Source organism: Canis lupus, chromosome 20, assembly GCF_003254725.2.
Source record: "Canis lupus dingo isolate Sandy chromosome 20, ASM325472v2, whole genome shotgun sequence".
In the NCBI taxonomy this organism is placed as follows: Eukaryota; Metazoa; Chordata; class Mammalia; order Carnivora; family Canidae; genus Canis; species Canis lupus.
The window spans coordinates 8,795,134-8,819,203 of NC_064262.1; the positions used below are offsets into that span (position 1 = coordinate 8,795,134).

Sequence of the window (24,070 nt, forward strand, 5' to 3'; positions counted from 1 at the left end):
CCAGGTCCAGTCTCAGCTCTGCTGTTATTGTGCTAAGCAAGGATGATAAAAGTCCCAATCTTCACAAAGAAACACATGACAAACAAATTAGTTTTAGAGAGTGACAAAATGAAGAAATAAGACAGGGTCATGTGACAATGACTAGGACAGGGAGGGCGTTATCTTATTTTGGGTGACCAGAACAGTAACAGCCCAAGATTAAGAATGGGGCTCTGGAGCCTGGTTTCAAATCCCAGCACTACCACTTCTCAGCTGTGTGACTTGAGCAAATCACTTAAACTCTCTGAGGTCATAAAGCAGCTGCCTTATAGGGTTGTTGGGAGAATTAAATGGGTTAACAGATATAGAGCACTTAGTAAAGTGCCAGGCATGCAGTAATTGCTCAGTAGATGTGGGAAGAAAAAAAGCAAAGACTTTTGAAGGAGGCAACTTTATGTATGTATGTATGTATGTATGTATGTATGTATGTATATATTTATTTATAAAGTAGGTTCCATGGCCAACATGGGGCTTGAACTCAAATTCTGAGATCAAGAGTCACATGCTCCACCAACTAAACCAGCTGGGTGCCCCTGAAGGAGACAACTTTTGAACTGAGACCTAAATAATGAGAAAGAATTAGCTGTATGAAGATCTGCGAAGAGCATTCTGCAAGAGAAAAGATACCGAGGCAGGGATGAACTTGGTGTATTTGAGAAGAAGAAGGGATGCTTTCAGAATTTGGAGACGCAAAACTGAGAGTGAGAAGGGCAGATTAATGGCAGGAAAGGTGAGCAAGAGTCAGGTCGTGAAGGGGTGGGCTTGCAGGCTTCTGTTGGGAATTCAGACTTTCTTTAAAGGACAACAAGGAGCTGCTAGAGAGTTTCCAGTAGGGGAGTGACCTGAACTATACCTGTTTGGAACAATTACTGTCTGGCTTCCATGGCTTCCATGTGGAGAATGGATTTGGAGTGAGGACAAAAGCTGAGAAACGAGCTAAAAGCTTTACCCAGAACATGTGCAGAACCTGGAACAAGAGGCCCCTATACCATGTGTTTAAATATTTAACAGTTAAATCAGGTAAAGAAACTTTAATAAAACATGTTCTATCCTCCTACCTTGACACTATCCCTTCATAATGTCAAAATTGAAAAATATGTGTAAAGCCAGTTTGTAAGACTGAAAGTCAACAAAATACTCAAGATGACTGAGCTTAATCATTGTGAGTTGTGTGTGTTGTTTATAGACTTTTGATGTTTTGAAGAATAATAAAATGATACATCATTTATAAATAACTGTGTGTGTGTGTTTTATTTTTTTTAGATTTTATTTATTTATTCATGAAAGACACAGAGACAGAGAGAGGCAGAGACACAGGCAGAGGGAGAAGCAGTCTCCATGCAGGGAGCCTGGTGTGGGACTTGATCCCAGGTTCCCAGGACCACGCCCTGGGCTGAAGGCGGCACTAAACTGCTGAGCCACCCGAGCTGCCCTATAATTTTGTATTTATTCTAGTAATTTCTTTTTCTTGCGGTCCTTTCAGAAATATCACTAATTACTTTTAAGTCAGGTTTTTCACATAATGTGTCCTATTGACAGTAATCCTATCATAGGGTTAAAGATTTATTCAAAATATGTGAATTTGAATATATTTTCATCCAAAATGTAATTTAAGCAAATGTAAAATATTATAATTAAAAATTTTTAATTCATATTTTATCAAGTTATTTTTCTTCTAAATATGCAAAATTGTTAAAATGAAAAGGCAAAATATAATTACACTAAGTGAATTAAATTTTACAATCAAAATTATTTAGAGAAATTTGGAATTAGTTTTTTTAAGGATTTTATTTATTTACTTATTTGAGAGGGAGAGAGCAAGTGAGCAGGAGGAGGGGAAGAGGGAGAGGGACAAGTAGACTCCGTGCAGGATGCAGGGTTCAATCCCACAACATGAGGCTCCAGTTCACTTGGAGATCACGACCTGAGTTGAGATCAAGAGTCAAATACTCAACCAACTGAGCCACTCAGGTGCCCCTGAAATTAGTTTTTAAAAATTTAATTAAATATCATTAAATGCTTTGTTGTACAAGAATCCACTGGATTCATACTATCTGAGGGGAAGGCTCTGACAAACTGATTTGTCTCTTCTATTATGTAAGCGATTCCACCATTCAGATCCTCCCCACAGTTGGAAACAGTGTCTGTCTTGAGTGTAAGCAGTGGCACAAGCTACTGAAAACCATTAGGATGTGCTTGTCTTTTCTTTAGAGATGTGGACGAGCTTGCCCTGAGTCATGAGAGTGGATGTGTAGGATTATAGGATGAAAACAGTTCCAGGACTGAGTGTCAGATCAGCAATAACAGAAGTATCTGTGTATCTGTAAAATGGGGATATTGGCACCCATCTCATTGGGTCATTGAAAGGATTAAAGGTAATAATGTATTATAAAGCCCCAATATTTTGTTTTTTCCTTATTGCACAAAATAACATTCAAATAAGTTGGGCTTAGATAGATTTGGTTCTTGCTAGAGGTGATGGCTAGGATGTTAGTTAAAATAGTTTGGATTTGGGCGGCCCCGGTGGCGCAGCGGTTTGGCGCCGCCTGCAGCCTGGGGCGTGATCCTGGAGACACGGGATCGAGTCCCACATCAGGCTCCCTGCATGGAGCCTGCTTCTCCCTCTGCCTGTGTCTCTGTCTCTGTGTTGCACATGGATAAATAAATAAATTAAAAAAAAAAAAACTACACATTAAAAAAAAATAAAATAGCTTGGATTCTTGGGACAGATTTTTAAAAAATAAATTAGTACTATTTTATCGTAAAAATAATACCATATTCAGTAATACTTAGTTCAGCCAATATGGTAGACTGAATTAATGACAAAATATCTTTTCTCCAAGTTCACACTCACAGAAATGTTTGGAAATGTTGCCTACTAAAAAGTCATTTCCTCCTCCTACCTGTTCTTCCTTCACCATTGCAAAAGTTCACTGCCCAGTATAGAGACTGGAAAATGTCCAGATTCACTTTTCCTGCTTCTCTCATGGATAGTTTATAGGCAGGTTCTGGCCAATGGGACTTGAGGGAAAGTCTGCAAGGGATTCTGGGAAAGGTTCCCCACTATGACAGCAAGGGATGCATGGAAAGAAATGGCTTCTTCTTCTCCAGGCAGCACCATGTCTTCTTCAGCCAGGTTATGACTATGATGAAGAATATTACAGTTGGATTGAAGAGGAGAAGGATGGAATTTCTTGGGTCCTTGATGTCATTGTTGAGTCACAAAGTTAACCTAAGAATCCTTAAACTCTGCGGTACATGCAAAGATGCAAAGAGGGTCAGAATCCATTCCATCTCCTTGGGATTAGCATCCCAAGCAAAGAAATGATTTTATTTTTTAATATATTTTTAAAGACTTTATTTATTTGAGAGAGAGAGAGAGAACAAACAGTGGGGAGGGGCAGAGGGAGAGAGAGAGAGAAAGAAGCAGGTTCCCTGCTAAGCAGGAAACTCAATGCAGGGCTCAATCCCAGGAAGTGGAGATCATGACCTGTGCCAAAGACAGATACTTAACTGCCTGCGCCTGCAGGAGCCCCAAGGAAATTATTTTAGTTTTTTTTTTAAGATTTTATTTATTTATTCATGACAGACATAGAGAGAAAGAGAGGCAGAGACACAGGCAAAAGGAAAAGCAGGATCCACGCAGGCTGCCCAGGAAATGATTTTATTTTATTTTTTTTAAATTTTTATTTATTATTTATTATAGTCACAGAGAGAGAGAGAGAGAGAGAGGCAGAGACATAGGCAGAGGGAGAAGCAGGCTCCATGCACCGGGAACCTGACATGGGATTCGATCCTGGGTCTCCAGGATCGCACCCTGGGCCAAAGGCAGGCGCCAAACCGCTGCGCCACCCAGGGATCCCAGGAAATGATTTTAAAAATTGGTCTAGGGCAGCCCTGGTGGCTCAGCGGTTTAGCGCCGCCTTCAGCCCGGGGTGTGATCCTGGAGATCCAGGATCGAGTCCCACGTCAGGCTCCCTGTATGGAGCCTGCTTCTCTGTCTGCCTGTGTCTGCCTCTCTCTCTCTCTCTGTGTCTCTCGTGAATAAATAAATAATATCTTAAAAAAAAAAAAAAGGTTGGTCTAGGGTTGATGATATCCATAGGCCCTGCCAGACAAAGTGTGACATATCTCTGTAGAGTATTTGTATAATCCACTGTCTCCATAGTTTGCTTTTTCTAAATGTCATGTAATTGTTATTAAACAGTATGTAGCCTTTTTTAGAGTGGCTTCTTTCACTACCAGTAATGTCCATTTAAGATTGGACATGTCTTTTCATGGCTTGCTAGCTCATTTCTTTTTTAGTACTGAATAGTATTCCATTGTCTGGATTTACCAGTTTATAACATCCACCCCCCTACTGAAGGACATTCTTGGTTGCTCCCAAATTTTGACAATTATGAATAAAACTGCTATAAACCTGCATGTGCAGGTTTTTGTGTGGACGTATGTTTTCAACTCCTTTGGGTAAATACCAAAGTATGTGATTGCTAGATCGTATGGTAAGAATATGTTTACGTTTATGTGAATCTACCAAACTGTCTTCCAAAGTGGCAGTATGATTTGCATTCCCATCAGCAATGAATGAGAGTTCCTGCTTTCTCACATCCTCATCAGAATCTTGATAGAGATACATCTACATCTATATTGAATCTACAGAGGACTTCGGGTAGCAAGGACATTTCAATAATATTAACTCTTCCAATCCATGAACACACAATAGCTTTCTTTTTTTTTTAAGATTTTATTTATTTATTCATGAGAGACACACAGAGAGGCAGAGACACAGGCAGAGGGAGAAGCAGGTTCCTTGCAGGGAACCCAACGTGGGACTTGATCCCGGGACTCCAGGATCATGCCCTGAGCTGAAGGCAGATGCTCAGCAGCCCAGGCATCCCCATACAATAGCTTTCTATTTATTTGTGTCTTCTTCAATTTCTTCTATCAATGTCTTGTAGTTTTTGGTATCTTTCACTTCCTTGGTTAAATTTATTTTTAGGTATTTTATTGTTTTTGATGCTACGTGGTATTGTTTGTTTCTTTTTCAGATAGTTCATTGTCAGTGTATATAAATGAAACTGAATTTTATATGTTGATTTTGTATTCTGAAACCTTACTGAATTTATTTATTAGTTCTCACAGGTTTTGGACTCTTTTTTTTTTTTTTTTTTTTTAAAGGAAACTCTACCCCCAATGTGGGACTCAAATTCATGGCCCTGAGATCAAGAGTTGCATGCTCTACAGACTGAGCCAGCCAGGTGTCCCAGTTTTGGAAGTCTTTAGAATTTGTCTATATAGAAGATCATACCATCAGCAGATAATTTCACTACTTTCTTTCTAATTTGGATGCCTTTTATTTACTTTTCTTGCCTAATTGCGCTGACTAGGATCCATTACTATGGTGAATAGGAGCAGTGAGAGTGGGTATACTTGTTCCTGACTTTAGAGGGAAAGCTTTCAGCCTTTATAACACCGAGAATGATGTGAGCTGTGGCTTTGTCATATATGGCCTTTATTAAGTTATGTTCCTTCCATACCTAATTTGTTGAGAGATATCATGAAAAGATGTTGAACTTTGTCAAATGCTTTTTCTGCATCTATTGAGATGATCATATAATTTTTATCTTTCATTCTATTAATGTAGTGTGTTATATTTATTGATTTGCATGTGTTGAATCATCCTTTCATTCCAAGGATAAATCCCACTTGATGATGATGCATGATCCTTTCAATGTGTCATGGAATTCGGTTTGCTGATATTTTGTTGATGATTTTTGCATCTGTGTCCACCAGTGATATTAGCCTGTGGTTTTCTTTTCTGGTATTATCCTTATCTGGCTTTGATATCAGGGTAGTGATTGTAATAAAATAAGGTTGGTAGTATTCCCTCCTCTTCAGCTTCTCAGATGAGTTTAGGAAGGTTTGACACTAATTCTTCTTTAAATGTAGAATTTAACCAAGCAGCCATCTGGTCCTGGGCTTTTTGTTGTTGATGTTAGGACGGTCTTGATTACTGATTCGGTATCCTTACTCACTATTGGTCTTTTCAGATTTTCTATTTCTTCATGAGTCAGTCTTGGCAGATTGTATGTTTCTATGAATTTATTCATTTTTTTAGATTGTCCAATTCGTTGACATGTAGTTTTCATAGTAGTCTCTTATGAACCTTTGTATTTCTGTGGTATTAGTTGTAATGTCTCCTCTTTCATTTCTAATTTTATTTATTGGAGTCCTCTCTTTTTTTATTGGTAAGTCTAGCTAAAAGTTTTTAAAATGTTTATCTTTAAAAAAAAAACTGACTTTTAGCTTTGTTGATTTCTTCTGGTGCTTTTCCGTTCTCTGCTTCATTTATTTCTGCTCTGATTTTTGTTATCTCCTTTTTCTGCTAACTTTAGGCTTTGTTTGTTTGTTTTTTCTTTTTTTTAAAGAATTTATTTACTCATGAGAGACACAGAGAGGCAGACACAGGCAGAGGGAGAAGCAGGCTCCCCGCAGGGAGCCGGATGCGGGACTTGATCCTGGGACTTCAGGACCACACCCTGGGCCGAGGGCAGGCGCTATACCGCTGAGCCACCCAGGGATCCTCAGCTTAAAAACACCTTAAGGTTTTTTTAGTGCCTTAAGGTGTAAAGTTACATTGTTTATTTGAGATCTATCTTTATTTTATTTATTTTAAAAAAGATTTTATTTACTTATTTGACAGAGCACACAAGGAGGTGGGCAGCAGGCAAAGGGAGAAGGAGAAGCAGGCCCCCTGCTAAGCAGGGAGCCCAATGCAGAGCTCAATCCCAGGACCCTGGAATCATAACCTGAGCTGAAGGCAGATGCTTAACCGAGTGAGCCTCCCAGGTGCCCTATGAGATCTGTCTTTATTTTTAATATAGGTATTTATCACTATAACCTTTCTCTTAGGATAGCTTTTGCTATATCCCATAAATTTTGGTATGTTGTACTTCCGTTTTCATTTGTTTAAAAAATGTGTTTATTTCCATTTTGATTTCATCTTTGACCCACTGGTTGTTGAAATCCTAGCAAATCAAGAGAAAAAGCTAATAGAACTAGTAAGCAATTTAGCAAGGTCCTTAGATACCTGTCAATATAAAAAAATCAGTTGTATTTCCATATAGTAGAAATATAGTTTTCATCTCTGGTGCAAAAAACAGTACTATTTACAATAACACCAAAAAGAACCATGAAATGGATATAAATCTAACAAATGCTGTATAAAATGTGTATGCTAAAAACTACAACTACAAGACACTGATGAAATAAATAAAAGAAAACTTAGGCAAATGGCAAGTTATACCTTGTTTCCAGATTAGAAGACTCAATATCATTAAGATGTCAATTCTTCCTAAATATATTTATAGATTGAATACAATCTATTTCAAAATTCTAGCAGGAAATTTGGTAAACATCAGCAAGCCAATTCTAAGAATTAAGTTGAAAAGTAAAGGAACTGGAATAGTCAAAATAATTTTGAAAAAGATGAACAAAGTTGGAAGACTCATACTACTTTATCTCAAGTCTTATATAAAGCTACAGAAAGAAGTCAGGGTACCTGGGTGCCTCAGTCAGTTAAGCATCTGACTTCAGCTCAGGTCGTGATCCTGGAGTCCTGGGATTGAGTTCTGCATTGGGCTCCCTGCTCGGCAGGGAGCCTGCTTCTCCCTTTCCCTCTGCTGTTCCCCTTGCTTGTACTCTCTCTGTCAAATAAATGAATAAAATATTTAAAAAATATATATAAAGCTACAGAAGTTGAGATAAACTGGTATTAATGAAAGGATAGATCCAGATCAATGGAACATGAGTTCAGGAAACAATTCAAACATGTGATCAGCTTATTTTTTAGGCATCTTTATTTAGTTACATTTCACATGCCATAAAATTTACTTATTTAGAGCATATAATTCTTTGGCTTTAGTATATTTACAGGGTTATACCAAATATCACCAAAATCTAAGTGTAGAATGTTTTAATAATCTCAAAAAGAAACTTCAGACCCTTTAGCAGTCAATGAGTGAGTTATTACTCACTCACCCACTCCTCTAACTTAGGTAGCCACTAATCAATCTACTTTCTTGTGTGTATGGGTTTGCCTATTCTGGACATTTCATATAAATGATATCCTACAATATGCATTCCTTTTGTAACTAGCTTCTTTCACTTAGCATACTATTTTCAAGGTCCATCTGTGTTGTGTCATGTATTAGTACTTCATTCTTTTCGTTTTTTTCACTTCATTCTTTTCATGGCTGAATAATATTCCATTGTATAACCATGCATGTATATTTTTTGCATGTAGTTATTAGTTGATGGACATTTGGGTTGTTTCCTTTTTTTTTTTGGCTATTGTGAATAATGGTGCTCTGAACATTCATGCACAAGTTTTTTTGTGTACATTTGTTTTTGTTCCTCTTGGGAAGAACCTGAGCTTGGAACATATGGAGAGAATTCAGTTGCCCCCAAATTAAGTTGAATTGTGTGCTTAGGGTATGTAAAGCTCCAGATGGGCAGTTTAGAACCAATGTGGGAATCCCTTTCCATGGCATCTGCTAGTCTTTGAGAATTCCTCAGGAGCAATACTTAGGCTTGTTATAGTCTTTCTGTGCCCTAAATCTAAGGTTCTGGTCTAATTACTGTTCTCCTATGCTAGGAGAGGAATTGCTGGGTCATATAGCAACACTATGTTTAACATTTTGAGAAACTTACAAATTGTTTTCCAACATAGCTACTGCACTTTACATTTTCACCATCAATGTATGAGGGTTCCAATTTCTCCACATTCTTACCGGCACTTGTTATTATCTGTCTTTTTAATTTTAGTCACTGTAGTGGGTGTGAAGAGGTATCTCATTGTGATTCAATTTATTTTTTACAAAAGTGCAAAGGCTGTTCAGAGGAGAAAAGATGGTCTTTTTAATAAATATTGCCAGGGCAATTGTATATCAGTATGCAAAAGATGAACCTCAATCCTAACCTTTTATCACAAGTAAAAGTTAACTCAAAATGGATTATAGACGGGTGGCTGGGTGGCTGTCAGTTAAGTATCTAACTCTTGATTTCAGCTCAGGTCATGATCTTAGGGTCCTGGGATTTAACTGTGCCCCAGGCTCTGTACTCAGCGAGGAGTCTGCTTGAGGATTTCTTTCCCTCTCCCTCTGACACTCCCCCAAATTGCAGGCATGCTCCTTCTCTCTCTCTCTCTCTCAAATAAATAAAATGTCTTTAAAAAATGGATTCCAGGATGCCTGGGTGGCTCAGTGTTTGAGCCTCTCTGCCTTTGGCTCAGGTCATGATCCTGGGGTCCTGGGATTGAGTTCTGCATCAGGCTCCCTGCAGGGAGCCTGCTTCTCTCTCTGCTTGTGTCTCTTCCTCCTCTCTCTCTCTCTCTCTCTCTTTCTCTCTCTCTATGTCTCTCGTGAATAAATAAAATCTGGGCAGCCCAGGTGGCTCAGCGGTTTAGCGCCGCCTTCAACCTGGGGCATGATCCTGGAGACCTGGGATTGAGTCCCATGTCGGGCTCCCTGCATGGAGCCTGCTTCTCCCTCTGCCTGTGTCTCTGCCTCAATCTCTCTCTGTGTGTCTCATGAATGAATAAACAAAAATCTTTAAAAAAATAAAATAAAATCTTTAAAAACAGAATAAAATATTTAAAATAAATAAATGATGGATTACAGGCTTACATTAAAGGCAAAAACTCTAAAAATTCCAGGAGGAAACATAGAGGAATATTTTATTATCTAGATCAGGCAAAAACTTCTTAGATATTATATAAAAATATAATCCATAAAGTAAAAAAAGATAAATTAGTTTTTAAAACTAAGAATCTTTGCTCTTCAAAAGATATTGTTAAAAGAATAAAAGAATGAGCTACAAATTAGGAGGAAATATTTTCATAACACATATCTAATGAAGGACTTGTATCCATAATATACAAAGAACTCTCAAAACTTTATAATGATATAGTTAATAGCTCAATAGAAGTAGGCAAAAGATTTGAACAGACACTTCAGTGAAGAAAATAAGTACATGAAAAGATGCCCAACATTGTAGTTATTAGGGAAATGAATTAAAACCTTAATGAGATACCCACTCAAATGGCTCAAATTAAACAAAAAATACAACGTCCTAGTGAAGATGTGGAGCAACTGGAACACTTATACCTTGCCGGTGGAAATGCAACATGGGACACTCTGGAAAACTGGCGGTTTCTTACATAAAGTTGAATATATATTTACCATGTGACTCAGCAATCTCACTCTTAAGTATTTCTGCCGGAGATAAAACAACTTACGCTCATATAAACATGTATGCTTATAATAGCCTTATTTATTTATTTATTTATTTAAATATTTAATTTATTTATTCATGAGAGACAGAGAGGGGCAGAGACATAGGCAAAGGGAGAAGCAGACTGTGGAGAGCCTGATGTGGGACTTGATCTGGGACCCCAGGATCACGCCCTGAGCCAAAGGCAGACACTCAAACACTGAGCCACCCAGGCCTCCCTAACAGCCTTATTTATAATTGTCAAAATGTAGAAACAATTCAAACGGCCCTCAGCTGGGTAAATAGATAAACTATGGTTCATCTCTGCAGTGGTTCAATACTCAGCAATTAAAAGGAACCAACTAGTGATATACCCAACAGCATGTTTGAATGGCAGATTGCATTATGCCATGTTAAAGAAGTCTTACTCAAAGGGTACACACTATAGGATTCCATTTATGTGACATTGTTGAAAAGTCAAACCAATATAGACAGGAAACAAACAAGTTGCCCAGGGTTTAGGGTGTGGTGAGGAGCCAACATCAAAGGGATAATAGGAGATTTGGGGGATGAGGGAACTGTTCTGATTTTAACTGTGGCAGAGGTTACAAAACTGTATATATTTGTTAATACTGAAGACAGTGAATTTTATTGTATGTAAATTATAGCTCAATAAATCTGACTTTAAAAACTTACACTTTGGGGGGCTTTAGTTAGAAGATAGAACTAAAAATACATAGAGACAACAACAAAGATGGAAGACTATGTTTTTTTTTTTTTTTAAGATTTTATTTATTCATGAGAGACAGAGAGAGAGGCAGAGACACAGGCAGAGGGAGAAGCAGGCTCCATTCAGGGAGCCCGATGTGGGACTCAAGGATCATGTCCTGGGCTGAAGGCAGTGCTAAACACTGAGCCACCCAGGCGTCCCTCCTTTTTTTTCCAAGATTTTTTTCCATTCATGAGAGAGAAAGAGAGGCAGAGACTCAGGCAGAAGGAGAAGCAGGCTCCCCACAAGGAGCCGGATGCGGGACCTGATCCTGGACCCCAGGATCACGCCCCCAGCCAAAGGCAGTCGCTCAACCACTGAGCCACCTAGGCGTCCCAGAGAATATGGTTCTAAGTAAAAATGTTTTTTTTTAAATCGTTTTTTTTTTTTTAAATTTATTTATGATAGTCACAGAGAGAGAGAGAGAGGCAGAGGGAGAAGCAGGCTCCATGCACCAGGAGCCCGACGTGGGATTCGATCCCGGGTCTCCAGGATCGCGCCCTGGGCCAAAGGCAGGCGCCAAACCGCTGCGCCACCCAGGGATCCCAAATGTTTTAAAAAAAATTTTAAGTAGTTTCCATGACCAGCATGCAGCCTAGTGCAGGCCTTGAACTCATGACCTTGAAATCAAGACCTGAGCTGAGATCAATAGTTGGCCACACAACCGACTGAGCTGCCTAGGCACTCCTACGTTAAAATATTCTAAGATCTGTTTCTGCTTAGGAGGATTATAGAGATCTTGATTTACTTAGATATCATATTATGTGCACATATTTTATTTTATTTTATTATTATTATTTTTTTAAAGATTTGTTTATTCATGACAGTCACAGAAAGAGAGGCAGAGGCAGGCTCCTTCCAGGGAGCCTGATGTAGGACTTGATCCTGGAACCCTGGGATCAGAGCCTGAGTGGAAGGCAGATGCTTAACCACTGAGTCGCCCAGGCACCCTTATTTTATTCTTTTTAAGTGCACATATTTTAAAATGTAGGGATGATGTTGGTTGGCATTGGTGGTATAGTGATAGATGGGCAATGAGGAGGGCACTTGATGGGATGAGCATACTATACATGCTATATGTTGGCAAATTGAATTTAAATTAAAAAATGAAAAAAAATGTAGGGATGACCAATAAAGGGTAGAAAGAAAATAAAGGCATCTCTTGCCTTATATCGGTAATCTGTTAGAATAAGATGTTTTGTGTGAAAACAGACTGGAATGAAACCTGGTTCCCATTACGTTAAATGGGAAAAATGATAACTCGTGACATTTCAACATCAAACCCCAAACAATTTCTCAAAAGAGAGATAAAATATAGTGTGTCACCTGCGTACAAGCAACGATCTATCACATTAAGATTTAATATGATTAGACCATTGCTTCCATGTATTACTGGCAAAGGATAGACATAAAGACCTATAAAATAGAATAGATAACCCAGAAATAAACCCTCACATATATGGCCAGTTGCTTTTCAACAAAGGTGCCAAAACCACTTAATGGGAAAAGGACAGTCTTTTTAATAAATGGTCCTGGAATAACTGGATAGCCATATGCAAAAGAACAAAATTGAACCCTTACCTTATACCATAAGCAAAAATTAACTCAAATGGATCAATTGGCCCAAATGTGAGAGTTGAAACTATATAACTCTTAGAGGAAAACATAGGGGAGAAGCTTTATGACATTGGATTTGGCAATGATTTCTTGGATATGACACCAAAAGCACAGGCAACAAAAGAAAAAATTGATAAATTGGACTTTAACAAAGTTTAAAACATTTCTGTATCAAAGAACACTAATCAAGAGAATGAAAGTCAATTCATGAATGGAAGAAAATATTTGCAAATTGTATCTGATAACAGATTACTATTCTGAAAATATGAAGAACTCTTACCACTCAACAATGAACAACCCAATCCAAAAATAAGAAAAGGATGTGAATAAGTTCTCTCTTTTTTTGTATGTTTTTTATTGGAATTTAATTTGCCAACATATAGCATAACACCCAATGCTCATCCCAAGTGCCCCCCTCAGTGCCCATCACCCAGTCACCCCAACCCCCCGCCCACCTCCCCTTCCACTACCCCTTGTTCGTCTCCCAGAGTAAGGAGTCTCTCAGGCTCTGTCGCTGTCACTGATATTTCCCACTCGTTTTCTCTCCTTTTCCCTTTATTCCCTTTTACTATTTTTTATATTACCCAAATGAATGAGATGATGTAATGTTTGTCCTTCTCCGATTGACTTATTTCACTCAGCATAATACCGTCCAGTTCCATCCACATCGAAGCAAATGGTGGGTATTTGTCGTTTCTAATGGCTGAGTAATATTCCGTTGTATACATAGACCACAGCTTCTTTATCCATTCATCTTTCGATGGACACTGAGGCTCCTTCCACAGTTTGGCTATGTGGACATTGCTGCTAGAAACATCGGGGTGCAGGTGTCCTGCCGTTTTCACTGCATCTGTATCTTCGGGGTAAATCCCCAGCAGTGCAATTGCTGGGTCGTAGGGCAGGTCTATTTTTAACTCTTTGAGGAACCTCCACACAGTTTTCAAGAGTGGCTGCACCAGTTCACATTCCTACCAACACTGCAAGAGGGTTCCCCTTTCTCCACATCCTCTCCAACATTTGTTGTTTCCCGTCTTGTTAATTTTCCCCATTCTCACTGGTGTGAGGTGGTATCTCATTGTGGTTTTGATTTGTATTTCCCTGATGGCAAGTGTTGCAGAGCATTTTCTCATGTGCTTGTTGGCCATGTCTGTGTCTTCTTTGGTGAAATTTCTGTTCATGTCTTATGCCCATTTCATGGATTGTTTGTTTCTTTGCTGTTGAGTCTAATAAGTTCTTTATAGATCTTGGTTACTAGCCCTTTATCTGATATGTCATTTGCAAATATCTTCTCCCATTCTGTAGGTTGTCTTTGAGTTTTGTTGACTGTTTCTTTTGCTGTGCAGAAGCATTTTATCTTGATTAGGTCCCAATAGTTCATTTTTGCTTTTGTTTCCCTTGCCTTCCTAGATGTATCTTGCAAGAAGTTGCTGTGGCCAAGTTCAAAATGGATGTTGCCTGTGTTCTCCTCTAGGATTTTGATGGATTATTGTCTCACATTTAGATCTCTCATCCATTTTATCTTTGTGTATGGTGAAAGAGAATGGTCTAGTTTCATTCTTCTGCACATGGCTGTCCAATTTTCCCAGTGCCATTTATTGAAGAGACTAGACAGTTCTCTAAAGAAGATACATGAATGGTCAATAAGCACATGAAAATATCTTTAACATATCCTTAATAAGGATGCCTGGGTGGGGGCAGCCCGGGTGGCTCAGTGGCTTAGCGCCACCTTCAGTCCCGGGTGTGGTCCTGGAGACCTGGGATGGAGTCCCACGTCAGGCTCCCTGCATGGAATGGAGCCTGCTTCTCTTCTGCCTGTGTCTGTGCCTCTGTGTGTGCGTGTGTGTGTGTGTGTGTGTGTGTGTGTGTCTCATGAATGAATAAAAAAAAAAAAAAAAAAAAAAGGATGCCTGGGTGGCCCAATGGTTTAAGTGTCTGCCTTGGGCTCAGGGTGTGGTCTCAGGGTCCTGGGATCGAGTTCCGCATCAGGCTCCTCGCAGGGAACCTGGTTCTCCCTTTGTCTATGTCTCTGCCTCTGTGTCTCTCATGAATAAATAAAATCTTAAAAAAAGATATCCCTAATCATTAGAGAAATGCAAATTAAAATCACAATGAGATACCATTTCAGGGGTGCCTGGGTGGCTCAGTTGGTTAGGCGTGTGCCTTTGGCTCAGGTCATGATCTTGGGGTCCTGGGATCAAGCCTCACATTGGGCTCCCTACTCAGTGGGGAGTCTGCTTCTCCCTCTCCCTCTGTGCTCTCTCTCTCTCAAATAAATAAAAAAAAACTTTAAAACAACAAAGATACCATTTCAACAACTATTATAAAATACAAAAAAATGAATACAAAGTATTGGAAAGGATGGGAAGAAATTAGAACCCCTGTACATTGGTGGTTGGAATGTAAAATGCTGTAGCTGCTGTGGAAAACAGCTTGGTGGTTCCTCAAAGAGTTAAACATAGAGTTACCATATGATAGAGTGTTCCACTTCTAGGTTTATACCCAAAGAATTAAAAGCAGGACATTTGTACCCAAATGTTTATAGCAAATTATTCCCAACAGCCAAAAGGTGGAAACAACACAAATGTCTATCAACAGACAAGTGGATAAGGGGCACTTGGCTGGTACAGTCAGTAGACCATGTATGTGACTCTTGATCTTGACCTTGGGGTTGTTAATTTGAGCCCCACATTGGGCATATAGATTACAAGAAACAAAAAAACCATAAAAGTGGGTAAACAAAATGTGATATATACATAAATGGAATATAAGCCTTACAAAGGAATAAAATTTTGATACACTCTACAGCATGGATGAACTTTAAAAACATTATGTACAGGGTGCCTGGGTGGTGCAGTAAGTTAAGCATCCGACTCTTGTTTTCACTCAGGTCATGATCTCAGGGTTGTAAGATTGAGCCCTGCATCAGGCTCCTTGCTCAGTGCAGAGTCTGCTTCAGATTTCCCTTCCATCTCCCTCTACCCCTCCTCAAATCTTTAAAAGAAGTTATGCTAAGTAAAATAAGCTAGACATGAAAGGGCAAATATTGTATGATTCCACTTAGATAAGGTACCTAGAATAGGCCAATTCATAGAGATAGGAAGTAGATTAGAAGTTACTAGGTCTGGGGGACATAGGAAAAATAGACAGTTATTGTTTAAATGGTACAGAGTTTCAGTTTGCAATGATAAAAAAAGTTCTGGAAATGGAAGTGGTAGTGGTTGCACAATGTTGTGAATGTACTTACTGCCATTAAACTGTACACTTAAAAATAGTTAAAAGGTCGGGTGCCTGGATGGTTCAGTCAGTTAAACGTCCAACTCTTTGTTTTGGCTCAGGTCATATTTCAGGGTGATGAGATGGACCCCTGCATTGGGCTCCATGCTGGGTGTGGAGTCAGCTTAAGATTCTCTCTCTATTCCTCTCCTGCTCCTTTCTCTTTTAAAAAGTGGTTAAAAGGACACATTTTTACTGTATATTTTACCACATACACAGAATCCAAAAAACATTGCTTCCTAACCACCAAACAAATAATACGGCTGTTAGCAAACAATAATTTTTATGCAATAGCATAACACAGTTATGCTTCTCTCAGCACCAACAACTTCTGACTTCACACCCCTTTTGTTGACTGGAAGCCACACTTTGGAAAGAACACTTGATTCTGATATTGTACCAATAACAATTGGAAATTATCTGAAAATATTTCCTACAATGAGTTTTGGTTAAAACATTGCACTGAATTTTGGGGATGTAAATACAAAATTTCCTTACATAAATTTTGGACAGAAAATGTTGCATGCGAAGATAAAAAGTGTGGAGTTCTAGTACTGAAAAACAAGAGGATTCTCGTAGGAAATGGTAAATGGGGAAATATCTCACAAGGTATGAATTACAGGTCTTCCAAACCAACAAAAGGAAAATCAAGAATAAAGAAAACTAGGGGGCAGCCCAGGTGGCTCAGCGGCTTAGTGCTGCCTTCAGCCCAGGGCATGGTCCTGGAGGCCTGGGATCCAGTCCCACATCGGGCTCCCTGCATGGAGCCTGCTTCTCCCTTTGCCTGTGTCTCTGCCTCTCTCTCCCTCTCTGTGCTTCTCATTAATGAATAAATACAATAAAAAAAAAAAAGAGAAGAAAACTAGGGACACCTGGGTGGCTCAGCGGTTTAGCGTCTGCCTTCAGTTCAGGGCATGATCCCGGAGTCTGGGAATCGAGTCCCACATTGGGCTCCCGGCATGGAGCCTGCTTCTCCCTCTGCCTATGTCTCTGCCTCTCTCTCTCTCTGTGTCTCTTGTGAATAAATAAATAAAATCTTAAAAAAAAAAAAAAGAATAAAGAAAACGAGACCAGAATAAAGAAAACTGTGCCTAGGTAGCACAGTCGGTTAAGTGTCCAGCTCTTGGTTTTGGCTCAGGTCTGATCTGAGTTGTGAGATCAAGCCCTGAGTTGGGCTCAGTGCTTAGGACAGAGTCTGCTTCAGTTTCTCTCTCCCTCTCCCTCTACCCCTCCCACCCACACTCTCTCTCTCTCAAATAAATACATCTTAAAGAAAAACGAAAAGATAAGAAAACTAGACCACTGAAATACAAGAAGTAGGTGTGCCTGGGTGGCTCAATAGGTAACATATGCAACTCTTGATCTCGGGCTTCTAAGTTCAAGCTCCATGTCGGGTGTATAGATTACTTAAAAATAAAAAATATATTAAAATATATATATAAATTCTAAAAATAATAAAAAATTAAAAAATATATATATAAAAGAAACAAGTGGAGTAAATATAATAAATGTACAGTATAAAAGTAAAGTAAATGTAAGACACAAAATTGGCACAAAAATAAGTTCAAATTGATCAATAAGCACAATACATGTAAACAGATTAATTTTTACCTATTGTAAGACAGAGATTCCCATAACGGATATCTTTTCTGAAGCTTTTTGATTCTTACAGAAGATACTCTGAAAACATAATGAAACAGAAAGACTGAAGGTAAAAGAGTATACACCAGGGAAGTAACAGCCAAAAGAATTCTAGTATCAATCTAATAACTCAGGAGGATCCCTGGGTGGCTCAGTGGTTTAGCGCCGCCTTCGGCCCAGGGCGTGATCCTGGAGTCCTGGGATCGGGTCCCATGTCCGGCTCCCTGCATGGAGCCTGATTCTCCCTCTGCCTGTGTCTCTGCCTCTCTTTCTGTGTCTCTCATGAATAAATAAATAAAATCTATTTTAAAAAATCTAATAACTCAGTCTCAATATATGTAGCAAAAATTAACAGACTCACAAGGAGAAATTGGCAAATCAACAATCATTTTTAAAAAGATTTTATGGTGGCTCAGTGGTTGAGCATATGCTTTTGGCTCAGGGTGTGATCCTGGGGTCCTGGGATCGAGTCCCACATCAGGCTCCCTGTGGGAAGCCTGCTATTCCCTGTATCTATGTCTCTGCCTCTCTCTCTCACGAATAAATAAATAAAATCTTAAGAAAAATAAAATAAAATATTTTATTTATTTGGGAGAGCGAGCAAGCATGAGCAGAGGAGAGAGGTAGAAGGAGAGGGAGAAGTAGACTCCCTGCTGAGCAGAAAGCCCAATTCAGGGGGTCTATTCCAGGACCCTGGGATCAGGGCCTGAGCTGAAGTCAGATGCTTTCCTGACTGATCCACGAGGTGCCCCTCTCCAACATTTTTTTTTCTCCAACATTTTTTAATGAAAAATTTCAAACGTACTGGATGGAAGTTAAAAGAATCTCACACTGTTGAAAAAATCTCACCCAAATACAGGCATACCTTGGATATATTGCAGATTCAGTGCTAGACCACCACAACAGAGCAAATACTGCAATAAAGGGGGTCAAATAATTTTTTTGGTTTCCCAATCCATATAAAAGTTATGTTTATACTATACTGTAGTTTATTATGTGTGAAATAGATAGGCCTAGAAAACAATGCATATACCTTAATTAAAACTACTTAAAAAAAAACTTTATTGGTAAAAAATGGTAACCATCACCTGACCTTTTTTTTTTTTTTTTTTTAATTTTTATTTATTTATGATAGTCACAGAGAGAGAGAGAGAGAGGCAGAGACACAGGCAGAGGGAGAAGCAGGCTCCATGCACCGGGAGCCTGATATGGGATTCGATCCCGGGTCTCCAGGATCGCGCCCTGGGCCAAAGGCAGGCGCCAAACCGCTGCGCCACCCAGGGATCCCATCACCTGACCTTTTTAATCTGTTTGCCAGTAGAGAGTCTTGCCTTCATGTTGATGGCTACTGACTGATCAGGGGAGTCGTTGTTGAAGGTGGAGGTGGCTGTGGCAATTTCTTAAAATAAAACAATGAAGTTTGCCACATTTATTAACACTTCCCTTCGCAAATGATTTCTGTGTAGCATGTGATGCTGTTTGATATCATTTTACCCACAGTAGAACTTCTAACAAAATTGGAGTCAATCTTTTCAAACCCTGCTGCTGCATTATCAACTAAGCTTATGTAATATTCTAAGTCTTTTGTTGTCACTTGAAGAATCCTCATAGCAACTTCACCTGGACTAGATTCCATCTCAAGAAACTATGTTCTTTCGTTATCTATAAGAAGCAATCCTTGTACATTAAAGTTTTACCATGAGATTTCAACAGTTCAGTCACATCTCCAGTCTCCATTTCTTTTTTTAAGATTTTATTTATTTAATTGAGGGAGAGAGAGTGGAGGGGAGAGGGAGAGCCCTGTGTCTGGCTCACTGCTCAATAGGGAATCATCTTCTCTTGCTCCCTCTACCCAACCCCCCACTCATGCTCTCTCTCTCTCTCTCTCTCAAATAAATAAATAAAATCTTTAAACAACAACAACAGTAGACCATGTTATAAACAATTGTGTTGTCATCCAGGCTTTGTTGTTGCATATATTGTAACATCAAAGATCACTGATCACAGATCACCATAAAAAATATATTAATGAAAAGTTTGAAATATTGAGAATTACCAAAATGTGAAATAAACACATGAAACAAACGAATGCTATTGGAAAAATGGTGCCAATAGAGTTGCTCACAGCAGGGTTGCCACGAATTTTCAGTTCGTAAAAAATGCAGTATCTGCAAAATGCCATAAAGCAAAGTACAATAAAACAAGGCATGCCTGTACTTACTACCTAAGTCCTACCAGTAGCATTTTACTCTATATTTGCTTTTACACATAACTATCCATCTCTCTATTTTAAAAAATTTTTTTTAAAAGATTTTATTTATTTATTCATAGAGACGCAGAGAGAGAGAGAGGCAGAGACAGAAGCAGGCACCATGCAGAGAGCCTGACGTGGGACTCGATCCAGGGTCTCCAGGATCACGCCCTGGGCTACAGGCGGTGCTAAACCACTGCGCCACCGGGGCTGCCCACCATCTGTCTTTCTATCCGTGTATCAACCCATCTTATTTTCTCGCCACCCAGGGACCCCGTTTTCTTATACATTCCAAAGTAAGTTGCAGTCAGTATCCTTTCCCTTAAAGACTGTTAACTGAAGTTGACTATCTAGTTGCAAATTTTTCTTTTGAAATAAATTTTGCATGTGACAAAATGCACAAATCATTTTTTTAAAGATTTTTATTTATTTATTCATGAGAGACACAGAGAGGGAAGCAGAGACATAGAGGGAGAAGCAGGCTCCCTGTGAGGAGCCCAATGTGGGACTCCATCCCGAGACTCCAGGATCACGCCCTGGGCTGAAGACAGGTGCTCAACCAGTGAGCCACCCAGGCATCCCAAAATGCACAAATCTTAAGTATACATTTGCTGAGTTTTGAGAAATACATACACCCGTGTAACCTAAATGCCCAGCAAGATATAGAGTATTAACATCATTCCATAAAGTTCTCTCATGTCCTTTCATGAATCAGAATGGGAGATTTTAATATACTTCTCAGACAAAAAAAAAAAATTAGTAATGATCCTTAAAATGTGAACAAGACAATTAACAGGCTATAGCTAATAAACATACAGAACTTCCTTCCATTTTTATTTGTTTTTTTTAAGATTTTTTATTTATTAATTCATAGAGACAGAGACAGAGAGAGAGAGAGGCAGAGACACAGGCAGAGGGAGAAGCAGGCTCCATGCAGGGAGCCTTATGTGGGACTCGATCCTGGGTCTCCAGGATCACACCCCAGGCTGTAGGCGGTGCTAAACCGCTGCACCACGGGGGGGGGGGGGGGGGCTGCCCCCTTCCATTTTTAAAAAGACTTATTTATTTACTCATGAGAGACACACAGAGAGACAGAGACACAGGCAGAGGGAGAAGCAGGCTCCCCATAGGGAACCCAATGTGGGACTCGATCCTGGATCCTGGGATCAGGCCCTGAGCCAAAGACAGACGCTCAACCACTGAGCCACCCAGGCATCCCAACTTCCTTCGATTAATAGAGAATACACATTCTTTGCAAGCACACAGAGAACATTTATGAAAACTGACCATGTATTAGGGCTCAAAGGGATTTTCCACAAATTTCAAAATAGGAGTATCACATAGACCATTTCTTTTAAATCACAAAGTTAGCAAAGCCATCTTGCCATAAGTTGGCAAGATCTTGACAAGGCGTGGAGCCAAGGATGGACAGTAAAGCAGGGAAGAGGCTGATTCCTAACCCTGTCATGTGAGCAGTTAGATTCTACTGGAACCTATTCTTGCTTATGCCAGTTTGTTAGGTCTTTGTCATTTGCAACCCAAGAGTTCTGAATAATACAGATGCTTATGAGGAAAGGTATGCTAGTTATTCAGGCATCTTTTTTTTTTTTTGAGGCATCTTGTTATTATATGAACCATTCACATTTTTAGTTTGCTTCAAGTATAAAGCACATTATTTTTAAATAATCTGTGAAACAGTATTTTTTATGATGGCCTCCTTATAGATGAAACAAAAGTTTAGGGCAGCCCCGGTGGCTCAGTGGTTTAGCGCTGCCTTTGGCCCAGGGTGTGATCCTGGAGTCCCAGGATCAAGTCCCACATCGGGCTCCCTGCATGGAGCCTGCTTCTCTCTCTGCTGTGTCTCTCATGAATAAATAAATAAAATCTTAAAAATAAAAGAAACAAAAGTTTATAGATTCAGAAAGTTTAGGTGACTCACTCAAGATCACAGTCCAGTGAGCCCCTTCACATGGTTCTCCAAATTTCTGAGACACCTCTGTTATACTCATTATACCCCATCTGTTCCCTTGTTCCTCCTCTAGATGGTGAGCTCCTCAAGGGCAGGGATGGGTCTTCATCTTTGTGTTCCTACGGGGCCTATTAAATATGAGATGCTACTGATATTTATTGACTGAATGAGTGAAGGAATGAATGATTAATTCTCATGTCAAAAAGCAAGGGATAGGAATCCCTGGGTGGCTCAGTGGATGAGCATCTGCCTTTGGCTCAGGTCGTGATCCCAGGGTCCTGGGATTGATTCCCACATCAGGCTCCCTGCAGGGAGCCTGCTTCTCCCTCTGCCTGTGTCTCTGCCTCTCTCTGTGTTTCTCATGAATAAATAAATAAAATCTTTTTTAAAAAAGCAAGAAATAACGTGTGATATTGAGAGAGGAAGAGAAACATGTTTTTTAAAAAATATTTTATTTAGTTATTTTAGGGAGAGAGAGTGTGTACAAGCAGGGATAGGGGCAGAGGGAGATGGAGAGAGAGAATCTCAAGCAGACTCCATGCTAAGCTTGATCTCATGACCCTGAGATTATGACCTGAGCTGAAATAAAATGTCAGAAGCTTAGCCAATGGTGCTACTCAGGTACCCCAAGACAGAGTTTTTATTAGGATTCTTGGAGGAAGGAACATTGAAAAGAAAGGTAATTCAAACCATTGTAGACAAAAAAAGGGGGGGGGGGATTAAGAAGAATGATGTAAAGACATGTATAACCTCAATAATAGGATCTCAAACAATATTATGAATCTCTCCATCTTTCAGGGGTGCCTGGCTGGTTCAGTTCAGTGGAGTATGTATCTCTTGATCTTGGGGTTGTGAGCTCAAGCCCCACCTTGGATGTGGAGATGGCTTAAAAATTAAAGTCTTAAGGGATCCCTGGGTGGCACAGCGGTTTGGCGCCTGCCTTTGGCCCAGGGCGTGATCCTGGAGACCCGGGATCGAGTCCCACGTCAGGCTCCCGGTGTATGGAGCCTGCTTCTCCCTCTGCCTGTGTCTCTGCCTCTCTCTCTCTGTGTGTATGTGACTATCATAAATAAATTTTAAAAATTTTTATAAAAAAAAATTAAAGTCTTGGGGATCCCTGGGTGGCGCAGCGGTTTGGCGCCTGCCTTTGGCCCAGGGCGTGATCCTGGAGACCCGGGATCGAATCCCACATCAGGCTCCCGGTGCATGGAGCCTGCTTCTCCCTCTGCCTGTGTCTCTGCGCCTCTCTCTCTCTCTGTGACTATCATAAATAATAATAAAAAAAATTAAAGTCTTAAAAAAAACAGAATCTCTCCATCTTTCAACCTACTTTTTTTTTTTTTTAAGATTTTATGTATTCATCTGAGACAGAGAGATACAGAGAGAGAGAGCATAAGCAGGAGGAGAGGCAGAGGGAAAGGGAGAAGCAGACTCCTCTCTGAGTGGGGAGCCCAATGTGGGGCTTGATCCCAGGACCCTGGGTTCATGATCTAAGCCCAAGGCAGATGCTTAACCATCTGATCCACCCAGGTATCCCTCAATCCATCTTCTGTGTACATGTTGGCCTTACTTTCCTCAGGCTCCCCAATGGGATGGTGAATGTGATAATTTACAACCTAAAGGTGGAATCTTTACAGCTTATGATCCAAGGAATGGAGAACCAAACATCTCTCTCTGCCCCACCCCTACCTCTATTTCCCCAAAGAAATCCTTTGACCAGGATGGGCTCAGGTGCCCATCCTGAGACCAAAGGATTAAAGCCAGTGGGTGGGGCAGTATTAAGGACTACATGTTTGTTTCCCCACCCAAATTCATATGTTGAGACCCTAAGCTCCATTGTGATGGTATTAGGAGGTAGGGTCTTTGGAGGGTAATTAAGTTGAGATGAGGTTGTGAGGATAGAGCCCTTGATACGATTAATGTCCTCCTAAAAAGAGACTAGAGCTCTCTCTCTTTCTTTCTTTGCCATATCTGGAAACAGAAAGAAGGTGGCTATCTGTAAATCGGGAAGAGAGTCCTCACCAGAATCTGACCATGCAGCACCATGATCTCCAGAACTGTAAGAAAGAAATGTTTCATGTTTAAGCCACACAGTCTATGATATCTTCTAATACCTGCTGAGCTGACTAAGATAATATGATTGGCCGGCCTGGGACCCATATCTACTCCTGCCCAGAGAGGGGAGGAAAGCCAGTTTCTTAAAAGAAGCTGAATATTGGGATCCCTGGGTGGTGCAGCA

General features: G+C 39.9%; 2 long non-coding RNA genes across 3 annotated transcripts in view; one reads left to right on the forward strand and one right to left on the reverse strand.

Moving 5' to 3' along the window:
- Positions 1-24,070, forward strand: part of LOC112662194 (uncharacterized) — a 51,941-nt gene that overhangs the window by 22,087 nt on the left and 5,784 nt on the right. For both annotated transcript variants that reach the window (XR_003138248.3, XR_007404431.1), the window contains exon 5: positions 23,813-23,890. This is a non-coding gene — a long non-coding RNA (uncharacterized LOC112662194). The remainder of the gene's footprint in view (positions 1-23,812; positions 23,891-24,070) is intronic.
- On the reverse strand, positions 1,809-3,382 carry LOC112662201 (uncharacterized). Its single transcript, XR_003138250.3, has 2 exons — positions 2,943-3,382; positions 1,809-1,963 (listed from the first exon to the last, which is right to left on the reverse strand). It is a non-coding gene; the product is annotated as an uncharacterized LOC112662201 (long non-coding RNA).